Genomic DNA, 20351 nt, shown 5'->3' on the forward strand with positions numbered 1-20351 from the left:
GTTTGCATTCTCATCATTAAAAAAAAAAAAGAGCCAATCATTTACACTTCTGTCTCAGAGGGAAGTGATACTTATTATTATATAGAGAATTAATGGAAAATACAAACTACTAAGTGCCTCTGTGGTTAAGAAATCAAGTGCAAAACCTTCTAAAAAATACAATTAGAGAAAAAGGAAGGAAGTGTTGAAGCAGGTCAGGAACACTATATTGAAATAATTATTGTCAGTTGTTCATTATGTATTAATTCATGGCTAAGTGAGTTTTACTACTTTCTTTGCAGTGCAGATACAGTTCGCTGGTAGTAAGGCTTTGCATGAAACCGCTCATACTTAGCCACAGTGCTTTCTGAATATATAGATATGAATTAATTGCAGCTGCCTTTATTGATGTGTCTAAGAGGCAAGGAAACTAATGAAGGGTCACGTCCAATGGCAGAGACCTGCAAGTGCTTCTGCACATTCTGTCCCCGTGCCTTGTTGATACAGAAGAGCTGTTTCCTCACAACAGTCACAGAGGGGGAAAAGGCTTCAGCATCTGTACTTTAATGGCTTCAACACAATGTTTCCCAATTTCAAAATAAACAAACCCCCAGAGAGGAATTATCTGTATCGAGAACTATTTTCCTTTATTGCATTGAGTTATATCAGAGGGGTTTTTAACGAAGGCTGTACAACCTGTTTGCCGAACGCCCTTTTGCATGCGTTGAGCTCCTGCAGAGTAGCAGAGGTCGTGATTCCTGTCTGGTTTGGGACAAAATTGAGAAATGAGCTGAAAAGAGAGACCCAAGGGAAAGGCTCGGCACTCCCCTGGGCTGCTTGGCATGTCACCTCTCACGCAGCCGGCAGGGACGTCCCTGCAGCTGCTCCTTGGAGATTTAGTTTTGTGGGAAGGGAAATATTTCAGGGGGAATTTGGAGCTGGCTTTGACATGTGTGGCGTTGGAGAGCTATGTCGGCTTAAGCTGTTGGGACATAGGAAACAAATCTTGAAGCAAAGCAGGTTTTGTTAGTTGTGTTACTTAGAGCACTATTTATTTTCTTATTTTTATATATAACTATTGACTGGTGGTAGTAGTTTGTCTTTCCCTTAGAAGAGTGGAAATACACATACAATGTAGGAATGAGGAGGTAATTTCAAGGAGTTCTTAGGAAGATTTAGTTAGCGATTTCCACTTGAAGTGTGTCTGTAAGTGACTGGCAAGAAGACAATCTGAGATGGAGGTCTTAATCGATGTGCTGTCATGTACCATTCTGCGCTCCTTGGCATATCTTGTAACGTCTCCAAAGTTTGACAGCAGAAGTAGTACAGTACAGTAGTACTGTACTTTTCTAAATACAGATGGACCAAGCACAGATGGCTGAATTGCATCCTGTACAGCTTCCCTGTTAAACAAATATGGAATAATTTCACTGATACCACTAGATTTTTTCCAGATTTACAGTGAAGTAAACCATGCCATGAATTTTGGATTTTCTGTTTACCCCCTCATCATCCATCCCAGTTTGTGGGTTTTCTTTCTGACACTGTGCCAAATTGTTACATCCGTTTTCTTATCCTTGCAAAATACATTTTATACATCTGGAAGGGGGTTATATTTCTCTTTTTTTAAGACAGCTTTCTTTTATCAATTTAGTTGCTTAAGATGGTAAGGGAGTCAGATATTTGCTATGCCCATTTCACATAAGCGGAGTAAAAAGATGGTTTCTAAGCAAGAAGTTTGCAACCTATATAAAGCAAAGAGAAGAAACAATACTGGCAACGCTAATTAAAAATGTGACAGTACAGGTCGGCACTGTGGGCAGTCTTACAGTCAGTACCTCAGTGCCTAATTATCATGCATTTGTCTGGTTTTGTGTAGGCATCGTGTTAAAGTTGAGTTTTAAGAAGGATTCTGACATGACTTTGCAGGTGTTTACAGAGAGTTTCTGACAGATATGACAAGAAAAGCTGAAGATACTTGTTTCAAAATTTAGCAACTGGGTAATAAAGGCTGTCATCGTTAACAGAGAGAAGTCAATGATGGCTTAGTAGAGGTATGATTGTAAGTAAAATCGAGAGAAACTGTAAAGGGTCCTGAAACAGAGACTTACAGCTTATGTGTGATGTAGTGGGAACTGGGAGGCTGGTGGAAAAATGCAGGCAGCAGCGGATGGCATGGGCAGCGTGAGGAGCTGGGCTACGTTATCTTTGCAAAATTATCTTTGCAGAAGCTTTTTGAAAGGATATGAAGCGGAGATGGTGGGATTCAGTAAGGCCAGAGGAAAGGGCGTGAGAATAGTCAGGAGGAAAGCTGATGAAAGCTGCTTACATGTGAGAGTGGATTGGGAAAGTCGTGTTTTAAACCATCGTGTACTGAGATTTTGCAAAAAATTGAAGCAGAGCTGAAGTTTGACACAGTCCCAGGAAAGGCTACAGATGCACTTGAAGACAGAAAGAGGGGTGGAAGAAGATCACCAGTGAAGGGGTTTGAACACTAGAGAGGAACGATGAGATCTTTCCTGCCTCTGGGGACCTTAAGCTGACAAGTTGGCATTTGTGAGGTGGTATATGAAACACGGACAAAACTTTTAATTTGATGGGAAAAAGTCAATCCATCAGTCTTTCACACGCACGTGTTGGAAGGTGAACTGAGCTTGTGTTTGTGGAGGACAAGAGAAGGGTCAGAACAGAGGACTTCTCCCAGGTTGCTGCACAGAGCACAAATGGGACACATAGAAGAGACAGGCAGAAAACCATGGGAGAACAAGATTCTTGAGAAAACGTCATTGAAGGTAGCTGAGAGTTGAAGAAGTAGAGAAAGAGTAGTTGGCATTAATGTTAACTAGTCATAGGCTGTTTGAAATGAATTAATCTGACGTTACTGGTGATCAGAAAGTGGATGCTGAGCTGGAGAGGATGGGACTCAATGCACCGAACGGGGAATCCAGTGAGTTTCCAGACAATAGGGAGGTTGCTGGGGCTTATACAGGAGCTGAAGGAAGTAGTGAGAAATTATTTCACATTTTAAAGGGAGAAGTCATAGTGATTCCTATAGTAGAGAGCTTTTATTCAACAGTTTTGCAAATTTATTCTGATGACAGGGACAATGACATAATTGGGAACATCTGTAGCATTTGTCCAGTCAACAAAAGATACGTTTTTTTAATTGAGTGACATACACCAAACTGTTTGAAAGTGAACTGATGGGGAGAGCAAAGGGAGAGAAAAGCGGATATCATTTTCATTTTCTAAACAAGTGGAATAATGATCTTTAGAATTCAACACAGCAGCTATTGAATTTTTTATTCTGAGATACCATAAAAGATGCGGATGTACAACAAACACAACTCCCACAAAAGCAACTAGGTGAAAAAGGCTCACTGAGGTGTGGATAACTGAATTTCCTCTTACAGAAAAAAATGACTGGCAGATCAATAGCCGAAAAATCCAGCTCTTGAAAAATCTGTGAATGTTCAGCTACTATACTGCAGATCTCAGTTCATCTCTATGAGTGCTGCTTCCCCTCATAAGAGCTCAAGAGTGACTTTATTAATCTTTCTTGACCTATTGACCTTTGCATTTATTTCCTAGAACATGGATTTACTTACTTGTGAGAATTCCAATGCGTGCGTAATCCATCATGCTGTATATACAGCATAATGTGTAGAGAATAGATATATATCCTTTTTCCTTTTGCTTCTTTAAGAAAGTGCGTATAGAGGGTACTGAAAGGGGAAAACAATCATTTCTTGTTCAAAAGCAGGTCAGCTCGGGAACTGAGCAACCAATTTGTAAGCTGTGAGACACTGCGAGACGTGAGGTTCCCCTCCCCGACCCCACCAGACGTTCTCTGTTCCCTGGGCTTATTGTGCCCTGATGTTCACTCATATAACACATCTCTCATGTCTGCAGTAAATCCAAAAAAAAAAAAAAAGGTCCATTCTTTTTATGGGGCTTTTGCTTGCTGGTTCACAAAGGTTAGCACGGGCTACCCCAGCGCTGAACTTCCTCCCCACTAAGTACTTAATTGCGGTAAGTTATGTTGCCCCCACACTTACAGCTGTGTCCTGGTGAGTGATGACACATCACCTCCACCTCTGTAGTATCTTTAAGAAATTCTTTGGAGTAGTGCTTTGTGCTGCTACCTTGTGACTCTTCGCTGTAAATACACCAGTGCCGGAGTTCGTATCTCCTGGGTTTCCCCTTCAGCATACCTCTGATGTAGGAAAAGATATAGACTGGTTTTCATGAATTATGGGTGCGTAAGGGTTTTTTTTTTTTAAATTACTTCTGAAATTCTGTTACGCGGTAAAAAGGCCTTGTAGGTTGACTTAACATTTTCACTTTATAATTTTGACAGTGCAATATAGTACAGTTGAATTAATCAGGTTTTCCTGCTTTTCTGTTACAGAGATTTTGAGGGTTTCAGTTAAATCATCCTATTTGCAGACTGATTACTAGGGAGGGGATGTATTACTCTGGGTTTGAATTATCTTGCTGGGAATAGATTTTAATCTTTCCTTTTTTTTATGGAGTCCTATGAAAATATTATATCCTGTTCAATTATGTGTTTTCAGAATGTTTTATGTTTTCATCTGTGTTTAATGAAGCATATCAAATATTCCTCAATTTTTTTACTTTAAAAATCTGTAGAAATAATTTCTTTTCCTGCTTTTTGTGAGATAATTTCTTCAGGAATACAAAGAAGGACGGAGAATTTGTTTTACTTTTCCAAAAGAAAATCTGAGCATGAACTCTTTCATGCATGAGCAGTTATTTCCTATGTTTGGGTAGCGTTTAGCGGGATGGGTTAGTTAGAGGTACCAACTTCTCAACTATGCAGTGCTGAGATTCAGAAATGTGGCAAAGGGTCGAAGTCTCTGGGGGGACCACTCTGGTGGGACAGACAGCACTCAGAGCCGCTTGCTTTCTACTTCAGCACAGTGACGCTTCATTGCCGCTTTCGGGGAGTTAAAATGGTCTTTTGCAGGAGCCCCTGTGTGCCGAACTCTCCACGAGGCTTCTGGGTTTCAGATCTGGAGCACACAGAGCATCCCTCTGCCAGCTCAGGCCCTGCTCCTCACTCCTCAGGAACAAGCAAGATTTCAAAATTATTTCTGTGCCTCTGGCTAGGACGAGGTGCTCTCTGCCCGGGGTGCGTGCAGGTACTTGAGTCAGGAGCCTGAGCACCTGACATCAGGGCTTGGACTCTTTTCCGGGAGCCATTGAAATAAAATTTGGATGATTTAACACCTGACCTGAGGACACCAAAGTACTTATCATGCTGAAGGTCACATTTGATCACTCTAGTCATGATGGATGTTAGAGCAGAAGACAGCTCAGGGGAAATCTTCTTTATTTTTACGAGATACCCTAGGATCCCACCGTGCTTGTGGAATATATAGATAAATGTGTAGTGCAGGGAATTGGTTCTTTTTTCCATGTCTTGTTTAATAGAAAATAAAAAGGATCTATATCTACACCATATGAAGAAATGCAAGGTGTATTCAGCCTGGAGAACTGCAAACACTGCTTTCTTTGGCACTGGGTGAAAGGGGACAGAAAAGAAAGAGAGAAGGAGGAGAAGTATTTAATCCCCATGTTTGACACAGCTTAGATAAATACTTCCCAGATGATCTATCATACTATTAACTACTACGCTCAGTTGTGGTCTGCTGCTACATACGCAGTTTTGGTTGAACTTTCACGTCGTCTCTGAAGAACTGATTGTATTTGAATCCCAACCAAAATTACATTTTAACAGGACACTTGTTTTCTTATCTCTTATTCTACAAGCTATTGTTTTTCAATGAAACCACCAACAGCAAAGGTCAGGATTTATGCAATAACATTAGCTGTGAGTACAAAGAGGGAGCTGGAATAGAAGCTGGAAGCCAGCCATTAACCGTGGCAAGCACTCTTCTTTCTTCTCTCAAGGTATCACTTGTTCATGAAAGAATATTAACGTCCTCTGAATATACCCTGTCTATATACACTGCTGGAAATGTGTCATGTTGCTCTTAATAACAACATCCCATTATTTTCTATCTCACAGGTGTCAATAAATCATTTGTTAAACGAATCAGGCCTTGTGAACTTGTACTGACGAGATTGATTTCTGCGTGACATTTCTTTAGGAAATGAATTAAATCTTAGAAAGAAAAATGCGTGCACAGTGGCGAAATGTACTTTCATAGAGAGGGTATTTATGATGAATAGGAGGAAGATAGAGTGCACATGCTTCAAAGAACACATTCTTGTAATGATGCACAGTACTAATATGATCCGGAGTAAAGATGGTAAGATCAGAAGCTTTCAATGCAGAATGATTACCATTTCCTTTGAAAGCCTTATTTACTGTAAATTCCTGAGATACTTTTAGAAATACATTGAGTTCTTGCATTGTAATTTACATAAGTCCTTATTTTTTTGTCTCTCCTCGGTATCTGTCAAAATAATTGGGCTTTCAGCAGTGGTTTTTACAGCCAGGTGGATATGAATCCAAGGGTGATTTTTTCTCTTTACTACCTGCCTTTACGACAACTGAAGGAGGTTCCTCTTGTGTTATTGCTTGTATGGGAGTAGCTCTGTGATTCCGCCTGCTATGCAAAAGAGTGAATGTGTGTGTCCTTCACCTGTTGTTACATAAATACTTAAATCCAATCTCTTCTTGCTCTCAGTGAGCATTTCAGGAAGAAGAAAAGAAAAAAATTTCCCAGTGACTTCTCCAAGATTTTCTTAACATTATAAGTGCATTTCTCTTGTGTTTAGTTACTTAAAGCTATAAAAATGAACACAACATTTTCAAAAACTGTTTGTAAAAATATTTGAAAACTTTGCACTTGAAAAAAGTGTGAATTTTCTTTTCTCACACTGGAAGGCTTTGTACTGTTCTTATGTGGGAACAGGGTGGAGAAATGCCTGTTATAAGTGTGCAACCCCACCGTCTTGATTGCAGTAGCTTAGTTTGAAAGTATTGGGTTGACTTCCAAATCCGTTTTACAACCAATTAGCTGAGAAAATACTATGCAGTGAGCTAAAATGTACACTCTTCCAATTTATGTGAGTATAAATCTCAACTAGTCCACTTGTTCTGTATATAATGTAATTCTTTCTATGCATTTCACCTTCGCCATGGAATAAAATAAATGCTGTGATTTGTAGAACAGTCCTGATAAAATAGTAATCAAACTATCCAACTGTGTGAAGTACTGGCAGATCATTCATGTCTGCTTTCTTCCACAGACTTTAGCCAAGTTTAAGGCAAATACTTTCACTTATAAATAATGTTGATATTAATTTAAGTAGTTGTGTTTGAACCATTGAAGTATATCAGCAGGTTGGTTTTTTTTCTCTGATCCTTGGCTGGCTCGGGTTGTTTTTGGTTGTTGGAATACACATCAGCATTTCTGCTAAAAGGGAATACCTAATACAAGTCCGTATGACTGCGGGTAGTTATTGGTCTAATAGACTGGACTGTAGTTTACAGCCCTGGGACAGGAGAGAGTCGCTGCGACCTCCTTCACAAGTCTAGAACATATTACCCCATTTTTCATTTCCCCCCTCCCTCCCAACAGAATCGAGCAACCTCCATCACCACTGACAAGTCAACATCTTCCCCCCGCAACTCCTTCAAAGCATTTTACTCTCATACCTATTTATTGGGGAAATATTTAAATTTGGTACATTAGTCTCACAATATGACTACTTTTCTAGATAAACACCAAAAAGTACCCCCTCAAACTCCATTACCTTGAATGTTTATATTAACACTCCTAAACATATTTGTACAAGCCTTTTTGCACGCTCATCATCTCTTGCCTAGAAACCAGGAGTAGAATGACTTTTACCTCCCTAGATAAAAAGCATCCCCTGTGCCCAAGACATTTGTAAACACAGGCTGAAAACAAGGACTCTATAGGACCAGCGGTGCAGCACTGCCTCCGTTAGCCCGAAGGAACTGATAGATGAAGAAAGCAATCTTTGTTATTTACTACAGGACGTAATTGTTGTGTTCTACTTCGGCAGTTTTCAGAAACAAAATGGATATTTTGGCATAGCTGTTAAAATGTTTATGCCAGTTAGTGGCCCCAACCTGCACAGATCACTCTGCAAAACACTGCTCCGTTGACGCCATTCCGAGTGCTGTGTACCTGCTCAAGTGTTTCTTTTCCAGATGAAGGATTGTCACTAAAATCAAGGGAAACATTAAAGCTTCCTCAAATCAAATTACTCAAAATAGTCTTAATTGGCCTAATAGGTAAATTTATCCAGCTTCACATATAGGTTTTAACATCAATTAGTATTACTCATATGTAGTTTTACTCATTTGGATTTACTCATCCAAATTTAACATTGATACTTTAAGCCATTCCACAGATTACTTTTTAAACAACAGTTGATTGTCAAATTTACTGAATCCTTTTAGCACCAAATTTATCAACGAAACTGCGATCCTGTATTAGCCACACAAAAATTGAACACCCGATTCTGCCATTGGCTACCCTGTGACCACCCTGGGTACCAGAGGACTGAAATTTGGGACATGATCATCCTGATTGTGGTTATAGCATTTGACTCCTTCCATTTGAAAAGTAGAATTATACTGACCAAGTGTGCAGATTTGTGGCTACCAGCTATGATCAGTCATAGCACACGTAGTAGGAAATTCTTTTTAATCCTTTGCAATGAGACACACACAAAACAGCCTGCCGGTTATTAGCTTACAATAAAATAATGGGACTTTGTTCCTTTAATGTAATGACTGCTTTTTCTGAAAATAACAGGGGTAGCAGATACTGTACTAAAGGCCTGGAAGCCTACAGGTACTTTAATGTCCTGCTTTTAGTGTCCAAGAACTTGTGGTGAAATGGGAAAGTGCATTCCAGCTCTGCAGTGAATTAAAAAAAATAAGAAAATTAAAAGGGCCAGAGTGTGAAAAGATAACCTTGCATCTTTAAGGAGCATCAAAGGAATAATGAAATCTAAAATGCGCAAGGTTACTTTTGGAGGTAGACTGAAGAATATGTGGAAAAAGTCTTTCAGTGTACTGCACCTGGAGAAACCAGACTCAACTTTCAGTTGCACCCAATGCAGAACCTTGGAAAAGCAGAATCAGGCCCAGAGTCTAATTTTAATAGTGTGGTCTAAATACGCTGAAATGTGGGGTATAAACCACAGGCTGATAAATGAAATATTCTAGGCAACATGTTAGTTTCACTAAAGGATGAATTCCTCTAGATACCTCTGTACAGTGTAAGAGAAGCCTGTCAGAAGCGTGGCCTCCACGTTCCTGTAGTGTTCCCAATTAAAAAGCTGCCACTGGAAAGCTGCTGATGTTTGCACAACGTAAAATTTTATGTGGAGCTCCAAATCCTCAGTTCTACAGGATGCCTTGCTAGACCTTTTACAAAATTTGTTAATTGCGAATACTTGGAGAGCATTGAACAAAGCCGCTCTGATTAAATCATTACTCTGAAGAACACCTATGGGGGCTGACAGGCGATGGGTCTCAAAGAACGGCACTCCATCGACATTCGGATGAGTGCCGCTGGCCCCCACACAGAATGTTGCTCTTTCCTCCCCTCTTTTTTCAGCAGGTACAGTTCCAGCTATTTAATTTTCTGCAGAATGACCAAAGTTTAAATTAAATTCAGATTGTTTTCACTTTGGCTTAAGCCATCAGCAAGTAAGCATCTCGGCCTGGGAAAGGGGGTCTGCTTCCCAGCCAGCCTTCTCTCCTTTGCTTTGCTCTTTTGTTCACGGAGTTGTCTGTACTTTGGGGAGATGATAATAATTGCTTCTACAAAGGCTTACAACCACCCTACAATACACCCAGTCAGCCGGGCCGCTTTCAAAGCTTTTTTCAGCCACAGTTCCAAATCTGTCAATTTAAAAAAAAAAAAAAAAAAATTTTCACAAAAGCCATTTTTATCCTTTTCAGAATTGCTCAGCTTATGGTTTTCATAATGCCACAGGATGGATTTGATCTCACTTGCTGCTTTATTTTTTTTTTTGGATGTTAAATATTTTAATAGCGCAAATATTTAAAAAAAATTGGGACGTTTTCAATAAATCATATCCTTGAATACACAAAACTCAATCCTCCCTCTGAAAGACTTTAAAAATACACAAATGTGCATGAGGGGCTGAGAAAAGAATTGACATTTCTTTAAATGATTCTTCAAAACACGCATTAGTAGGAGATTTTTGCAACTCCATTCCATGCTTTTTGAAGTTATTGATTCCTACAGCATCTAAGTGGCCAGCTGCTCATTAGTATGTTCATCTCATACTTTTCTTTATACTGTTAAATGAAGGTTTTTTGCTATAGGAGGTACATGTCACAGTAGGTAAACAACAGACAGTGGGTCTTTTGAGCCTTTTTTTATCTAGAGCCTTCCCTGACACTCATCTTGGCTTAGCTATCCTCTTTTTAATCCCAGAGAAGTTTGCTTTGTGCTTTAGCAGCACCCCAGCTCTTCAGTCCAGAAGCGGAGGCCATAACAGCTGAAGCATGAGTGACTACCTCAGCCAAAAAAAACCCAAAGCTTGTTAAAAATTAAGCCACTCCACCACTTTGCCAGTGTAAATCCAAGCAAGTTCCTGAGCGCCAGTTTTGTAAGGGAAGAGGTCCTCCCTCATTTCACACCCAGCGAAGGTCTCCCATCATCTGGGGAGTTTCCACAGTCCCTGTCGCTCACAGCACAGGAGGCAGTTGTCCAACCAGAAGCCAAACCCCTGCTTGTGATGCACCTCCTTTATCTTCAAAGTCACCTACAGTGAGAAGTACATTTTGTGTCAATGTGATGCATTTGAGCCTCAATGAACCAACCCAGCATGTTTGCTAAAATACTGATTGCTTTTCACTCCTGTGAAGTTAATGACACTTCACTGGTGTAGCACGGGTTCCAGTAAAATTCTATGCAGATCCTAAATCCATTCAAATTTGAAAAATACGTTGCGTTCCCTTACTAAAATTACTCCTTCACTTGATTGTTTCCTGTTGCCCCGAATACTGCATTCCTACACTGTTTTTCCTGGCAGGATTTATGCATTTCTTCATTTTGCAAGGTGCAGTAGTGCAGAGAGAGTCCTGAGTTCCTTCCAGGGGATCTTTGCTGTCCTCTGGGGAGCTGTGCTGTCTCATTTGCACTTTCTTGTTGAATTTCAATCAGTTTTCCCAACAATTTGCTGGAGGAATTCCCGGGAGATATCTTCAAATGCTCCTAGCCCCGTGCTGTCCAACAGCTCCTCATTTTCTCTTCTAAGGTTGTCTGTGTTTTCTCACTTAAGAGTAATGCGCCACATGACAACATTTTACATCAGTGAAGTCCTGGTGGTATCAGACGTGATAACGTTCAGTAGGGAACATAGTAAATAAGTACAGGGATGTACACAGTATAAAATAAAAATCAGCTGATGTGCAAAAAAGTTAATGAGGGGGAAAAATAGTTTCTGCTATCATATGCTGACTCATGAGTATCTCTCTCTCCATCCTGCTCAAGCATGGGCAAATTGGATTTATTTATCACTTTGCAAGGCTCCCCGAGGAAGCGAATAAAGATGGTGGACTCCAGTAAAGATGAAGCGAATCTATTCAATTGCTTCCCCCTGGTTTTTTGTATGATCGAGTACCAGTTCCTGGCAAAAAGGAGTCTTTCTAATAAATTCCTGGGTCAGTCTTGCAGCTTCTAGGCAGTATCCTAAATCACAGCAGGGACTCTGAGAGGATGTGGGGAAGGTTTTTTTCCTATGGGAAAGCAGATCAGTCATGGTGCTCACCGGCCCTCGGGAGATGCCCTGTGATAGATGCCCATACGCTGCATAATAAGAGTGCTGCTTTCGCATTGTTGAACAACGTTCTGCACATAGTTTCTTCAGGTAGCAGCGGTGATCATTGCCGTCACGGTGGGTAGCCCAAGCTTTACCTCCAGAATAGGCATCTACCAGTTCAGCACATTTTAGATCTTACTTGCCATAAAAATAATACGTTTTCTCATTAAAGAAAACACAAAACCAATATTCATCTGGGAGCTCATTAATTTTAGATTTGAACAAACTTACAGAGACGGAGTAGTGTCAGAAGAATAGAACTGTGTAAAAGAAGCAGTTTTATCCTATGAACCACTCAAAAATTAATACATTAAAAGAATGGTATCAAATAATAATGAATATCTCTGTTTACTATGACACTTTACAAAAATGATCTACTGCCATTGGGTTTTTTTCATAATTTAGTTTAGATCCATCTGTGATTGCACGAGGAACTGTAAAAATTAGAAGTCTCTTACATTTTTTTCATATATAGCCATATTTTCAACTTATTTTTTGAGAAGCATTGCATGTGCTTACGCTCTAACGTAGACACTCTGTGAAATCATCTTATGTTTTTACTTTTTTGTCTATATATAATCTTTTAATGTATGTTCTTGGCTGTTGCTTTCCCGCTGCGATTGAACATAAATAGATCTGCCCATTTCTTCTCAAACACTGTCAAATTACTAATTTTACTACCCGAGTTTTGCTCTTTCGAGCTCAAGGCCATTTTCATTATGGAAGCTAGCAGCTGCCCTTATCATCAACAGCTCCAGTTATTTCCAACTATTGTAATTCAGAACATTTTTACTGAAGATCAGAATCTAAAATTTCTCTCTGTTCAGCTCTAGAAAGTGGAGCAAAACAACCTCCTGGATGTGGAAAAGTTCCGCAGGTTGTCTTAACACTTTCAGCTGTGGCTTTGGAAGGTCTGTAGGAAACAATTCCATCTGAAACTCAACTCTACACAGTATGGTAGCATATACTGTTTGCCTAAAAATAAACATCTCTCAATTATGTCAATTTTAACACCAGTGGGTTTTGTTTCTAGTCTTAATTCTTCCAGCTTTGCTTATTTATTATTTCAAATGCCTAAGAGTGCAACGTCTGCTAAGCTGTTAGCAGCAGAGTCAGCGGTCTGTGAAAACCTCCCGTGGACTGTGAGCTGCGGGTCTGCCTTAAACACCGCTTTAAAATCAAACCAGTGGGCAGCTTTCCTATAAACTCGGACAGCCCTCCTGCAAAGACTGGCCAAGCCACGACTGGAGATAACTGGAGTGCCCTCTCTGAGACTCAGGGCAGAAGACACTGGGTGCGCACGCGCGTCTGCCAAGTCAAGGACATCCATTCAGAGGAGACTGTGAAAACCAGAGAGGAAGGAAGGGAAAGGGTCAAGAGGGGAGATGATGACTCTATGGAGATGTTTTTCATCCAGAGCACAGCATGAACTTCTGGAAAAGTCCATTCAGTATTCAGTTAGACATTTTTATTTGCTCTGTTTTAGTTTTCAGTTGATATAACTTTGTCTATTCCTCCTTTCAGGTGATAAGACAGAATTTGAATGAGAACATTAGGGTGAGCTGGCAAATGAATTTTGGGAGGCTAAGAACCATGCAGGAGATGATAGCATTTTAATTAGTACCTGACATGACCAAAATGTCATGAGGAATATTACTCCCACAAACCTTTCTGACCAGTTCTGACAGACCCCCGGCATCGTTATAGTTTGGATGTATTTAAAATAAGCCTCCAGGCTCCTTAAGCACCTGGCAAAGATGAACTATCCAGGGTTTTCACAATTAATGTGAGTGCAAAAGGAACTAGCATTAAGTACTACGAAAGCAGATGTACGCTTTGCCTACAGCTTTAGAGAGTGAGCTGTGTAGCTCTCAATCTTTGTTTGTACAGTTCTAGCTGAGCTTTGTGTTTTAAATGTACCATTTTAAGGAAGCTTCAGATCAAAGCCTATTTCGTCTTCCCAATAACTCAGCTGCTCCTGCAATCATCTCCAAGTCTGAACTGCAGGATCTTGGCATCTGCTGCTGTATTTATAAAGACAAGGCAAAACAAGTGACAGAAGGATCAGAGGTGGTTATCAGCATAGGTGTCAACCCTGTGGAAGAATAGCCAGCGAATTCCAAAAATGCAGTACGACAAATATACCCACATAGAACTTTGTCGTGAAATGTTGGTGACTGTAGGAGGGATTTTAAATGAAAGACTTTCATTTATCGAACCAGCAAGGCACATTTGGAATGCAATACCTTTCCTTATAGTAATAATAAACAATCCATTCCTTTCTACTTCATAAAATTATTGGCATAATAGCTCATTTTTTATTGTTGTAGTAAGTTCCCTGAGGCCTCAACGAAAATTAAAAACTAGAGCATTGCCCCTTCCAACCGAGAACCGTGAACTATTTGAGAAGGTAATTATTGCTACAATTGCATCACCAAAATATCACGGATAAAACACTTGGAGTCATCTACACGTGTGTATGTTTATATGCACGTGTGTGTAGTTGCATTGAAAGTGGAGAGTTAGCACAGCACTGAATTTATCTTGATGTTTACTTTGAAATCAGCTTCCGCAGCAGCAGTTTTTAGAACACGCTTTGTATTTTGCATGGCTGGGAGCGGACCCACTCCCTGAAGCCTGAAAGCGATACGTTTGTTTTTTTTTTCACTTTAGTTTTAAAGCCTATTGTAGTAATCCACACACATATAGACACAATTATAGCAGGGTGAAAGAAGTTGTTGACTTACCTACAAGAGAGAAAATGTAGTGGTGTTTGCAAGAGAAGGAATGATTAAAATTGCTACATTTTCTTTTCATACAAAGAATAATACAAAAATTAGTATTTAGTACAAAGGATGAGCATTTTCTGCTGTCATACATTTATGTCAAACCTTTATAAATGGTGTTATTACAGTGTTTTTAAATATGTGTTTTATTGTATAACTTTGCACCTGATTGTCATGTTAGTCTTCAAAAATACAAAAATTAGAATTTTTTTCATTCTGAATTGTTGAATCTATGCTTGCCCAGTTTCTAACTGGATGAACATAATATCACTATTGGGCAATGTCATGTAGGTTTGTGCTATATCACATTTTAATCAAAAATACCTGTCCTCCAGGCTCACAGGACAAATGCCCAAACTGCTCATTATGACGAATATGTCCTACCAATCCAGCTGGTTTTCTGCTTGTGAGCCGGGCAGCAAGCAAGGCTGGTTTCCATGAATGCATCCACTCCCTCGCACTCCTCAGGGAACTCCAAATCTAAAATTTCAGACTATGGGTTGAGGTGGGCCTTCTTGCAGTGTTTTCTGTTTTTTATTCACATTCCGTGACCAGTCAGCTCCATCACAACGTGTTCGTTCTGCTCCGTGGCAGGATGTTTGCATCCTTTTAAGCAGGTGATTCAAAATTAGTGACATGTTTCGAAGCTGAATTCTGCCATGGCAGTTGGAAAGGGCAGAAACCTCGGTAGCTAAATAAACATTTTCTTTAAAGCTTTTACTTTCTTTTTTTATTATTATTATTTCTCTGCATTTGCAGTTTCTTTTCCTCTACAGTACAGAAACAGTTGAAACTAGCCCGGCGCTCAGGGAATGTTCACATGCTCCACTTTGGCATTCAGGGAATAGGGCAATTGCTCCTCAGTCTCTACCTAAGAGACTATTTAGTATTATATAACAATAATACAAACCCAAAGAACCAGTGCCTCCACATGTGTTTGGTAGTAATGTAGTACTGTTTGTAAGAATGATTATTATAATAACAATAGTAATGATAAGGCAACAGATACATGCCAGAGAAGTCAAATGCCATAAAACATGTTACACTCATTCTGTGAATCTGGTTGCAGAGCTTGCTTATGGTGAAATACAGTGTAATGTATCACTGTAACTTTTTTCTGGACAATATGGACTCCTTGCTCATCACATAGTGCTGGAACATTATGGCAGCAAGTGAGACATTAAAGCAATAATGCAGTAATGTACTTCCTTAGTACTGTTTTCTTTAGTCAACTGCAGTACGAGTTACAAGGCTTGTTTTGTTAGTGGCTGGAGATTTTGCAATATTGTTTTGCTAGGCTGGAGTTAAAATGGGATGTGAGAGAACATTCACTATTGATTTAGTCTTCTGCTTCTACAGGTGAGTTCAGTTTTAATGTTGATTTCTGGCACTGAGCACTTTCGAAAGTCCCTCCCTGAAAGAGTGAAATTAAATATTATACTGTTAATTTTCACCACCAATGTATATAGATTAGTATCTGTAGAGCTAAAAAAGTCCATAATGGAAGCATGCCTATAAAAACCTGAGCCTTTACAGCATGCTAATGGCTTTCCATTAGGTCAGATTAATGTTTTCTGCTTGGTGAAAATAGGTATTTAGCAACAAGGCTTTCAGTTTGTTCAGAATAAATAACCGCTGGACCAATTGCTTCACCCTTGGGAATAAATCTGCACTTTCAGTGCTCGCTATTAAATCACTTCTGCAGGATGATTCGTAACATCTGCAGATTCCGATCTGAGGATGTCAGTTGGATCCAGCAGCAAATAAATCCTCCTCCTGCATTCGCACTGCCGTGACTCGGAGAAGTGACAGATTTTGCTGCCACTCGTGGTGCCACTGCCACATCAGATGCAGGGCACTGGGATCAAATTGACGAGCTGGATGTTAACCAGCCTGCCCCACCATCCCAGTTAGTGACAGCAGCAATACCAACCTGCCGCACACAGGGAAGTCGAGGGCTGTGCACTGGATTCGCAGAAACACATCAGCAGTGAAGGATCCAGGAATTAAAGTTATGTGGGGACCCGGTATCAGAGGGCTGCTAAGGAAGAACTTCTGGTGATAAAATAACAAGGATAAAGTATTGTGTTTTTTTCCCTTTTTGAAAGGTGTGGGAAATGAATTGACGCCAGATTCTCTTATCTTGAAGAAAATACACACAGCAGTGAAAATGCATATTTGCATATGTTTGCACTTGTGTCTTTTTCGCAGCAGCAGAGTTTTCAATGGTTGTTGACAGTTGACTGGACAGATTTCAGTTGCTCAAGAGGGGCTATGGAGATGTTTCTCTTCATCCCAGATTTTTTAATCAGTGCTTCAAGTCATGTCAATACCCATATTGTTTGCAACCCACATATTCTCTCCTTATAGATCTTCAAATAGCAAGAGACCCATTATCACATCTATTCCTCCTACAGCCCTGTTCTTCTCATCTGAGAAACGTTACTTAAAACTTCTATTAATAGTAAAGAGGTACATTTGCACTGTATTTTTCATGAAGAGCATTCTTAAAAATGCTTAATGCATATTTATATGGGAGGATGTTAGATCTGGGGCTCCTCAGAGCTATGCTTCCTAATTGTTTGATATGTAACTAATGGCCTCTACCACCAGAAATAAATCATTATATGTTCTGGTTCCTTGATACCCAGCTGGAGGCTGGGCCTGACTTTGTGTGTATTAAACTCATGCCCTCTGTATGTCAATCTACTTCGAAACGTCTAAAAATGATATGTCCCAAACCAAAAAAAAAACAGACTCGAGACTTCTGAAAATGTTTGAATAAAATAAGTAAAATAGAATGCAGTTCCACTAGGTAGAGAGGCAGAATTTTTTTAACCATGCATGGTAGCATTAAAATAAAATTTAATCCAAATAGTGGAAAATAATACTGCCTCTATTTTAATGGGCAGGAGAAAGTAAGATTGAGGTAAAATACTTGAATGGAAATTTAACTGAACTTTGCATTAAATTTTGAAGTCTCGTGGAGAAACTTATCATTCACTACATATTAACAGCACAGTTGGTTTTCCTGTTTTACTCATGAAACAGCAGTTACTCTTGTGAAGAAAGACCACAGTCCTAAGAGAGACTCCCCTGTTGAATCATCCTGAAGCAACATACTTAAGGAATATCTCAGTTATTCACAAAAAAAAAAAAAACCCTCTCCAGTATGCAGAAAACTCCAGCTTTGGGCTTACTGTCAAGTCATGCCTCCGACCAAATTCCAGAGGAAGTCTGCAGCGTTTGTGGCATTTTGCAGACTTGTCGGTGGAAATAAGATAAGCATCATCCAGGGTACACTTTTAAAGACTGACCTGTGAGTGAGTGAATGAGGCAGTCTTTGAGGAAGCTACGGCATAGAAGAGGCTGAAAGCCTATTCCTGCTCCATCAGAATCAAGAGAAATATTAATAATAATATTTCAAGAGAAATATTAACTTTACGGAATGACAGGAGGATAGAGGAGTCCTGTGGCTGTATGTATGTATGTGGCTGATGTAGGTCATGGATTGCTGCACTTGGGTACTGGCAGAGAACTGATCTAAGTAGGAACGTGTATGTACATGGTAAAAGCTGGTTCTCAACATGGTTAAGATTACAGACAAGCAGAAAAAACTATAACGACTTCGTTATGAATGGCATTTTACAGATCCTGACATGTTTGATTGGCCGGACTGTGCAGAGAAATCATTTCAAGTCTGATTTACCATTAATTCATCTCCTTCTGTTGCGCTTACGCTGTGCATTCAATCCTGTTTTCTAGTGCAATTTAAAAGCATGGATTCAAATTACCCTCAGTCAATGCAGCTTAAACCAAATGACCGCTTTGTGTAATTTCTTTCAGAGACGTTAGTTTTGCAGTGGGGACGCCCTTCTGCACGGTGCTGAGGCCAGGAGAGGAGGCGAGCATGCCCCGAGCTCCTGCCCCGGCGCTCCGCCATGGCAGGATGGCACTGCGACTTTGAGAGCAAGTACAGTACCCCTCAGAGCGTTTGACTTGCCTTAGGGTTCCGCGGTGTCTAGAGTTGTCTTTGTATTTGGAAGTACACAAATCTGAATAAGGAAAACAGCCCTAAAGGGTATTTTCTTTAATATTTTTTTTTCTCTGTGGCTTGTTGAGTGTGTATGAAGCTCAGTATAGCTGTAGAGAAGACATGATGAGGGTGTCAGGAAGGTGTTTGTAGTCCAGAGTTCCAGTCTTGGCTTCCTAAAGACATCATGTGCCACAATAAATATTTAGTAAGTGTCAGGTTTGCACAATAAAACAATGTTACTCATTTCTTGGACAACTGAATCATCTTTTTTTCACCCACTTGATGTAATTAGTAGTCAAAGCTGTGTTTATGTGTGCAGTTTTGACTGGAGATACATTTGTGAAATACTCTGACCATATGGATAACCTGTCACGTAAGAGGTATTGGCTAAACAACACTTACTTGTTATGCAACATATTTCTCTTTTTTCCTTTGCAAACTTGACTTTCAAAGGACGAGATGGCTACTTGAGAGAAGGAAAGAAAAGATACTGCTGGGTTTTAGTTCTGAAAGATTATGTGATTATCAGTACATTCCTTCTCAGAAAACATTTGTGAAGACAGGTTATTGAAATGAAGGCTATTATGGACTCTCATGTTGCTGTCGTATTTTGGCAAAAATTATGTCTGATGAAAATCAACTGATGACAATTCAACAGGAGATGCAGGAACAGTATCTCCCATCCCATGGGGAAAAAGCATCTCCATCAATTTTAACAGGTATTTGGGTGCCCAAGCCGTGTTGAAATTAGTGCATGGTGGAAATTTCTTTATCTTTATGGATCTAAATTCACGAAATAAGAAATATTTTGCACCTGTCTAGAGCTAGTTCATTCCTGAATATTTATTACCTATAAAATTAGTTTTCTTCCTACCCCTCACCCCTTCAGGCAACATCTCCTGATGGGGACTTGTTACAGGCAGGATGATGGAATTTGTTCTGCTCTTACTCATGTTGTGATTTTTTTTTCTGATAAAAGACTTTGTGAGTCAAGGCATGACAGTGGTGTGAGATGTTCCTTATAGAAAAGATGGCACGGTGGGCTCAAGAATCCTATCACTGTATGGATTTTGTCTTAACTTACAAAGATAAGCTAGTTTTCAATGAGTCAAATACAGTGTTAATGTAAGTGAGGAAATAAAGTGATACACTTTTTCGGTAATATAAGCCACTTTACAGTTAATTTTGCATTGTCTTCCATTTATTTTACATTAATTGTTGGGAGTTTTTCTTTAAGACCTGATTTTTTCTTACCTGGACTCAGCCTTAGTGGGATAGTGAGCTTCATATTTTTATCTTTGATAGGAAAACCTATCAAACTCTTTCAGCATTACAGAAAAATGGGAAAAATCTTTCTTCCCCACTCCCCCCTCCCCCCCACCCCGCAACTGTGAAAAAACTTTGCAGTTAGGAAAAGCTATAATGTCCTATTTTTAACTACAGAGTTATTTCTGACCCCAAAAAACCAAACTGTGAGCACAAGCAAATACTCACCACAGCCATGAGGTATCAGCAAGTTCATTGCAGTCGTTGGAATAGTGAGTTTAACTTGGGAAGACAAGCTGTGGGACTCAATTGTTCTTCAGTAAGGTGGAAGGAGGAATATTATAAGGTGTAGTGAATTGGAGAAGACATATTGTGGCTTGCCCTGTGAAGGATGTCTGCCTCTGTGGCAGAAAATCTTGCTCTGTATTCCAAGAAATGTCATTTAAAAT

At 39.7% G+C, this 20351-nt stretch overlaps 1 protein-coding gene across 1 annotated transcript in view; it reads left to right on the forward strand.

Moving 5' to 3' along the window:
* The window catches only part of SPOCK1 (sparc/osteonectin, cwcv and kazal-like domains proteoglycan (testican) 1), a 319586-nt gene that overhangs the window by 283559 nt on the left and 15676 nt on the right, over positions 1–20351 (forward strand). The gene's annotated exons all lie outside the window — the stretch shown is intronic.

This window comes from Charadrius vociferus, unplaced genomic scaffold, assembly GCF_000708025.1.
Source record: "Charadrius vociferus isolate BGI_N301 unplaced genomic scaffold, ASM70802v2 scaffold370, whole genome shotgun sequence".
Classification (NCBI taxonomy): Eukaryota; Metazoa; Chordata; class Aves; order Charadriiformes; family Charadriidae; genus Charadrius; species Charadrius vociferus.